The sequence below is a fragment of the Hemitrygon akajei genome, unplaced genomic scaffold, assembly GCF_048418815.1.
Source record: "Hemitrygon akajei unplaced genomic scaffold, sHemAka1.3 Scf000113, whole genome shotgun sequence".
Classification (NCBI taxonomy): Eukaryota; Metazoa; Chordata; class Chondrichthyes; order Myliobatiformes; family Dasyatidae; genus Hemitrygon; species Hemitrygon akajei.
In genome coordinates, this window is record NW_027331999.1 from 955,273 (window position 1) to 963,501 (window position 8,229).

The following is an 8,229-nucleotide window of genomic DNA, read 5'->3' on the forward strand; positions in this document are numbered from 1 at the left end:
GGCATTGTCTCCTACAGAACTGCCGTCGCTGGATGCTTCATTTTTTCTCTCCATTCTCCTTAAACTGAGACTGCTGTGTGTGAAAATCTCTGGGGTTCAGCAGTTTCAGACTACACTATCTGACACCAGCAATCATTCCATGCTTAATGCCACTGAGTTCAAATTTGTTCCCAGTTCTGCGTCTGATCTGAACAATATCTGAACCTCTTGACCATGTCTTCATTCCTTTATTAAACTAACAGAGCTGCTGCCCCACGATTGGCCGATTTGCATTCACCTGGTGTACAATCACCACACAATTAGAGTTCTACCATTGCTTTGGAGAAGAAAGATACTGGACTTTGCCGAGGAGTAATGAGTTGGAGCTGGGCAAATTACGCAATTATTAGACAGGAATTAGGGAAAGTTAATAGGAAATGGTTGTTTTGAATGTTGTCAAGTGCAAATGTGGAGGGTATTTAAGGACAAACTGCACGGAATACTGGGCAGGTACTTTCCAGGAAGAAGAAAGCACATGGATGACAAGGGAAGGGAACCTTGGATGTCGAAAGAGGTGACAAATTTAGCCAAGAGATAAATGCAAAGCTTAGTAAGCTCGAATGAAACGGTCCCCTTGATGATTATAAAGGGCTGAAGGGGGATTTAGGAAAGCCTTGAAAATTCCTTGGAAAATAGGATTACAGCGAATCTCAGGGCATTCTATCTACACATCTGCAACGAGGAGATTTCAAGCCTTTATCTAAGCAAGGATGTTCTGACACTGTAGGGGATTCAGAGGAAGTTCACAACAATGATTACTGGATTGAACGACTTGTTTGATGGGTCTGGGCCAGCACTCACTGTAATTCAGAAGATTGGTCTTGACAGATTAGACGTGTGTGGTGAGTTTCCTATGATGGGTCTGGGCCTGCACTCACTGTCATTCAGAAGATTGGTCTTGACAGATTAGACGTGTGTGGTGAGTTTCCTTTGATGGGTCTGGGCCTGGACTCACTGTCATTCAGAAGATTCGTCTTGACAGATTAGACGTGTGTGGTGAGTTTCCTTTGGTGGATCTGAGCACACGATGAGAATAAATAAGATATCCTTTAAAACGGAGATGAAAGATTCTTTTTTTTCCAGGCCAAGACTTGGTTGATCAGTTCAATTTGATGCCACATGTGGGTGGGGGCTATTATTGGGTATATTAATTGCCGAGTTTGATATATTCTTGATTGATAACTAGCTTTGCTGTTACAGGAGGAAGGCAGAAAGAAATGGAGCATTGCGGGGTGGGGGAGGGGGGTAATCTTCAACCTTGATGAATGGTGGTGCAGACAAGATGGAGCGAATGGACTAATTCTGCTCCTGTATCTTATGTCTTGCAATGACTGAATTATGACTCCTTCTTACCCACATCAGGTTTTCTGATGTGTGAGGGACAATTACAGATTTGTTCACTGAGATTGTGATATATGTATTCAACATTTAAATTTCTGTGAGTTTATGTCTTTAGGAACATTGAACAAAAATGTTGTGTTTTCCTTTGTATTGTGAACGTACTTCGTTATCTTTCATGTTAAAGTTAGACCTGCAGTGAGACACTTATTGGAAGAAAAGCACACAACTGGAAGCAGAGCGCGACTGAAGACGAGGGAACAGCAACAAGTGAACCAGCCCGAGGATTGAGAGCATCAACTGGAGAGAACCCATCTGACTCGGAGATTCCAGTGATTCAGTCAGGAGAAAGTTTGGTGAGTCTCATTTACTCAAGCTCTGGTCCTTTAGACATTATATATCTTCACAAAGGAAGGTAGGAAGTATTTGGAGCGAACGTGAATGTGCCCAGAGTACCACTTAAGCCTCTGTCAGACCCAGTCGCAATCACTCCAAGTCTGGTAATTTGCTTTCAGCAGCTCAGCTCTTCAAAGCCACTCACATTCCGTCATTGTTTACACATTTCATGGTCTCGTATCTTCTGAAGTAACTTTTGGTCTGATCTTCGTGATGTAGTAATTGCAGAAATGTGGAACTACCATGAACTGCTGTAAGAGGTCATTGACTTCTCTTTCTATTGCAAGCTGCAATGGTGTACTTACCCTCGAGTATATTGTCGTGCAGCCCGTTGCAGAGAACAAACCCCTTTGAAGCATTTCTCGCATCACTTCATTTCCTTCAGTCCTAGAATGATGTCCATTGGGAGCATAAAAAAGGAGGAATTTAATTAACCAGATTGGCGAATGTGTACAATTCGTTGCCGCAGGTGACTGTGAAGATCAAGTATTTGGGTGTATTTAAAGAAGAAGTTGGTAGATTCTCTATTAGTCAAGACATGAAGTGATACTGGCCTTGTCGAGGGAAGCGGCCTTGTCGACGGAAGCAGCCCTATCGAGGGGAGCGGCCCTGTCGAGGGAAGCGGCCTTGTCGAGGGAAGTGGCCCTGTCGAGGGAAGCGGCCCTATCGAGGGAAGCGGCCTTGTCGAGGGAAGCGGCCCTGTCGAGAGAAGCGGCCCTATCGAGGGAAGTTGCCCTGTCGAGGGAAGCGGCCTTGTCGAGGGAAGTGGCCCTGTCGAGGGAAGTGGCCCTGTCGAGGGGAGTGCGAGTCTTTGGCTCAAGAGTCTTCGGCGAGGAGGCTGAGGGAGGAGACTACACCACAGTTGGAGAGGGTAAGAGGCGGTGAAGAGATGAGAAGTAAACTGATTCAGTGTGATGTTTGCCTGATGTGGGAGGTCAGGGACAATGATGGTGCAACCGGCTGCTACAAATGTGGTAAGTTTGTCCAGGTTCAGCTCCTGAAGGACAGTGTTGGGGCACTGGAGAGGCAACTGGATGACCTCTGGATCATCCGGGAAAACGAGAGTTTTCTGGACAGGACCTACAGTGAGATTGTTACACCGAAGATACTGGAGGAGAGAACGGGGGCGACGATGAGGAAGGGATGGATGCTTGAAGTACTGGAGACCCCGGGGGATGTGTCTCTTGAAAGCAGGTTCACCCTCTTGGAAGCTGTCGGGACAGAGGTTACTGCCATTCTGAGAGGCGGACAGGTCTTCGAGTCGAAAATTGGCACTGAAGCAAAGCAGATGAGACAGACGATAGGCAGAGCCGTGGTAGTAGGGGACTCCATCGTGAGAGGTACAGAAAGGGGTTTCTGCGGCAACAGGCGGGATTTAAAGATGGTATGTTACCTCCCTGGAGCAGGATCCAGGACGTCACGGACCGATTGCAGGGAATCCTCAAGGGTGAAAGTGAACAGCCAGATGTGGTAGTGCATGTCGGCACAAATGACATCGGGAAGCAGAGGAAAGAAATTCTGCAGCGGGACTTCAGAGAACTCGGACGAAGGCTGAAAAGCAGGACCTCCAGGGAGGTTATCTCCGGTTTGCTTCCAGTTCCTCGTGCTGCTGAGGGCAGGAACGGGGAGATATGGGATCTGAATGTGTGGCTGAGGAGCTGGTGCGGTCAGCAGGGTTTTAGATTCTTAGACCACTGGGATCTGTTTTGGGGTAAGGATGAATTGTACAAAAGGGGCGGGTTGCACTTTACCAGGCGGGGGACCAGCATTTTCGCAGGCAGGTTTGCCACTGCTACACGGGTGCGTTTGAACTAATAAATGGGGGGCGTGGAGGAGACGAACTGGAAATATAAGGATGGAGTCAAAGGGAAAGATAGAATAAGAAGTTAAGAAAGACATCAGATTTAAAGGGGCAGAAAGCTCAAGAAGGGATCGTATGAGGAAAGCTCAGTATGGCCAAGTGCAATAGCGACTGATGTGAGAGGCGAGGGGGGTAATGGATTGAAAGTATTATATATGAACGCACGAAGTATAAGAAATAAAGTGGATGAGCTTGAAGCTCAGTTGGAAGTTGGTAAGTATGATGTTGTAGGAATAACAGAGATAGCTGCAAAATGACCAGCGCTGGGAAATGAATATTCAAGGTTATATGCCCTATCAAAAGGGCAGACAGGTGGGTAGAGGGACTTTGCAGGTGTGGAATGAAATTCAGTCCCTTGCGAGGGGTGACATAGAATCAAGAGATGTAGCGTCAGTATGGATAGAACTGAGGAATTGTAAGGACAAAAAGACTCTAATGGGAGTTATCTATAGGTCCCCAAATAGAAACCTAGATACAGGGTGCAAGTTGAATCAAGAGTTAAAATTAGCATGTTGCAAAGGTAATACTACGGTTGTAATGGGGGATTTCAATATGAAGGTAGACTGGGAAAATCAGGTTGGTACTGGACCCCAAAAAAGGGAGTGCCTCCGAGATGGATTCTTAGAGCAGCTTGTACTGCAGCCTACCAGGGAGAAGGCAATTCTGGATCTAGTATTGTGTAATGAACTGGATTTGATAAGGGAACTCGAGGTAAAGGAACCATTAGGAGGTAGTGACCATAATATTGTAAGTTTTAATTTACAATTTGAGAGGGAGAACAGAAAATTGGAAGTGTCACTATTACAATTGAACAAAGGGGACTATGGAACCATGAGGGAGACGCTAGCCAAAGTTGACTGGAAGGATACCCTCGTAGTGATGACAGTGGAACAACAATGACAGGTATTTCTGGGAATAATAAAGAAGGTGCAGGAACAGTTCATTCCAAAGAGGAAGAAAGATTCTAAGGAGAGTGGGGGCGACCCTGACTGACAAGGCAAGTCAAGGACAGTATAAAAATAATGGAGAATAAGTATAACATTGCAAAGATGAGCGGGAAGACAGAGGATTGGGAAACCTTTAATGAGGTACGAAGGTAAGTTAGCCAAGAATATAAATGAGGATAGTAAAAGCTTCTTTAGGTGTGTGAAGAGGGAAAAAAATATTTAAGAACATACTTGTGCTCTTCCAGGCAGAAGCAGGTGAATTTATTATGGGGAACAAGGAAATGGCAGACGAGTTAAACGGATGCTTTGGATCTGTCTTCACTAGGGAGGACACAGACAATCTCCCAGATGTAATCGTGGCCAGAGGACCTAGGGTAACGGTGGAACTGAAGAAAATTCACATTAGACAGAAAATGGTGTTGATAGACTGATGGGATTGAAGGCTGATAAATTCCCAGGGCCTGATGGTCTGCATCCCAGGGTAGTTACGGAGGTGGCTCTAGAAATCGTAGATGGTAATTACGCAATGGTAATCATTTTCCAATGTTCTATAGATTCATGATCAGTTCCTGAGGATCGGAGGATAGCTAATATTATCCCACTTTTTAAAAAAGGAAGGAGAGAGAAAACACGGAATTATAGATCAGTTAGCCTGACATCAGTAGTGGGGAAGATGCTGGAGTCAATTATAAAAGATGAAATAAAGGTACATTTGTATAGAATTAACAGGATTGGTCCGAGTCAGCATGGATTTACGAAGGGGAAATCATGCTTGACTAATCCTCTGGAATTTTTTGAGAATGTAGCTATGAAAATGGACAAGAGAGAGCCAGTGGATGTAGTGTTACTGGACTTTCAGAAAGCCTTTGATAAGGTCCAACATAGGAGATTAGTGGGTAAAATTAGAGCACACGGTATTGGGGGTTAGGGTACTGACATAAATACAAAATTGGTTGGCAGACAGGCAACAAAGAGTAGGGTTTAACGGGTCCTTTTCAGAATGGCAGACAGTGATTAGTGGGGTACCGAAAGGCTCGGTGCTGGGACCGGCTATATACAATATGCATTAATGATTTAGATGAAGGGATTAAAAGTAGCATTAGCAAATTTGCGGATGACACAAAGCTGGGTGGCAGTGTGAGATATGAGGAGGATGTTAGGATAATTGGGCAGGTTGGGTGAGTGGGCAGATTCATGGCAGATACAGTTTAATGTGGATAAATGTGAGGTTACCCACTTTGGTTGCAAGAACAGGAAGGCAGATAACTGTATGAATGCTGTCAAGTTAGGAAAAGGGGAAGTTCAACGGGATCTAGGTGTCCTTGTTCATCAGTCACTGAAAGTAAACATGCAGGTACAATAGGCATTGAAGAAAGCTAATGGCATGTTGGCCTTCTTAACAAAGGGAGCTGAGTATAGGAGTAAAGAGGTCCTTCTGCAGTTGTACAGGGCCCTCGTGAGATCACACCTAGAGTATTGTGTTCAGCTTTGGTCTCCAAATTTGAGGAAGGACATTCTTGCTACTGATGGAGTGCAGCATAGGTTCAATAGGTTGATTCCCGGGTTGGGAGGGGCTGTCATATGTTGAAAGATTGCAACGACTGGGCTTGTATACACTGGAATTTAGAAGGACGAGAGGGGATCCGATTGAAACATATAAGATTATTAAGGGTTTGGACACGCTAGAGGCAAGAAACATGTTACCGATGTTGGTGGAGCCCAGAACCAGAGGCCACAGTTTAAGAATAAGGGGTAAGGCATTTAGAACAGAGTTGAGGAAAAACTTTTTCACCCAGACAGTTGTGCATCTATGGAATGCTCTGCCTCAGAAGGCAGCGGAGGCCAATTCTCTGGATGCTTTCAAGAAAGAGTTAGATAGAGCTCTTAAAGACAGCGGAGTCAAGGAATATGGGTGAAAGCAGGAACAGGGTAATGATTGTGGATGATCAGCCACGATCATATTGATTGGCAGAGCTGGCTCGAAGGGCCGAAGGACCTACTCCTGCACCTATTGTCTATTGTCTATTGTCTATAAAACTGCACCCTCTGGCACCGACAAACATTCCACTCTCAAAATCATTAAGATTACATTTCATCTCCATGGTGATGTTTGTTGGAGACAGAACGTACCCTTTACTCAGGAACAGGATAGGGAGAGAACCGCTAATAAATCTGTAGGTTTAGTTAATGATTATCACCAGGAGCTGACTGAATATTAATCAGGGCGTGTTCATTCCCGACAGAACCCGTAGCACACAGCCTCACTGGGACAGAGTGGTAACGGAACCTAGACCCGCTGTACAAGGTAAGACGCTCTATATCCTGAAATATAAACATCATAAGCACAGTTAGCCTCTTTTATGAACACTTGAATGAGATTGATAACGTATTGTGTTGATCGATATTAGAACTGTAGAGAATCGCTTTTGAAAGAGTTAATAATTCCCTTCATCTAGTTGAATGCATCGACTTCCTGTGCAGGTCCCGGGGGGAACCGGTGAAGTTGACAGTGTTATTGGAATCGCCGCACTTTCAACCCGGCTCCGAATCATCAGCAAAGGCTCGGGAGGTGCGAGCTTCCAGCATCCCGGAACAGTCCCCGGGCTACTGCTTGCAGTAAAAGGAAGCCGATCCGTCCACACTCGGGGCTTTACCGATCCCCGACCGAGGGAACTGAGGATTCGTTTTCTTATTTCCTCACTGGCGGGATCGACACTATCTGTCCATCCTAGACGGCATTTCTGTTGGTGGTCAGAAGTATGGAACCACCCACATTGGAGATTACAGCCGGGGCGGGGGGTGGTCGTGGGGGAAGTCGGTGTAAGGAGTTGATGGTTCCATTATATAGTCGGTTGGTGAGACCTGTTGTGGATCACCGCCTGCAGTGTTGTTTCCCTTCTGTCAGATAAGAGTGGGTAGGTGGGAAACCAAAAGAAGGTTCAGCAGACAGATATCTGGCCCCGTGAGTTTTTCTGTGAGGAATCTATTGTGATCTTGACTTGTGGTGTGACTTAAAACAGGGGAGACGTGCTTGTACACATTACAGTTTTTTTTTAAATAACAATGTACTTAATTGTTTCCGCGGACATTTGGTAAAATGAGTGGGAGCATCGATGAGACATAAAGTATGTCACGGAGATTGACAGGGACGTGGACAAAATAGTTCCTGTTGTGTGAGGATCTGAAACCAGGCACCGCCAGTTGAAGACAGTTGAGATGTTTTCTCTCTCTCTCTGTGGGTCTAGTTGTGTCATGGGAATGACTGTCCTCAATATTCAGGAGAAGGAGAGTCTTTCAGTTAATATTGTAATCCTGCAGTGTGGTGGCCCTTGATACACAAATGAATGAGATGTTACAGGTGAGAGGCAGGATTGATGAGCCGAGATCACAGTCTGATCTGCGTTGGTCACAGTGAATGCGGGATGCCAATGTAATTAAATCTCCCATCAGCAACTTCTGGCTGACAAAAACACAAATCAATGGGCACTGTACTGTGCACGTCCCGTACCTAATACTGCGGCCACTGATTGTATGTCCGTGGTTTTCTACATCTGTAGCCCGTCCGTTTCAATGATCGACATGCTACACGTCCAATGACGCCTCTCTGCACAATGCATTTGTAGCGTGGTTATTTGAGTTACTGTCGTC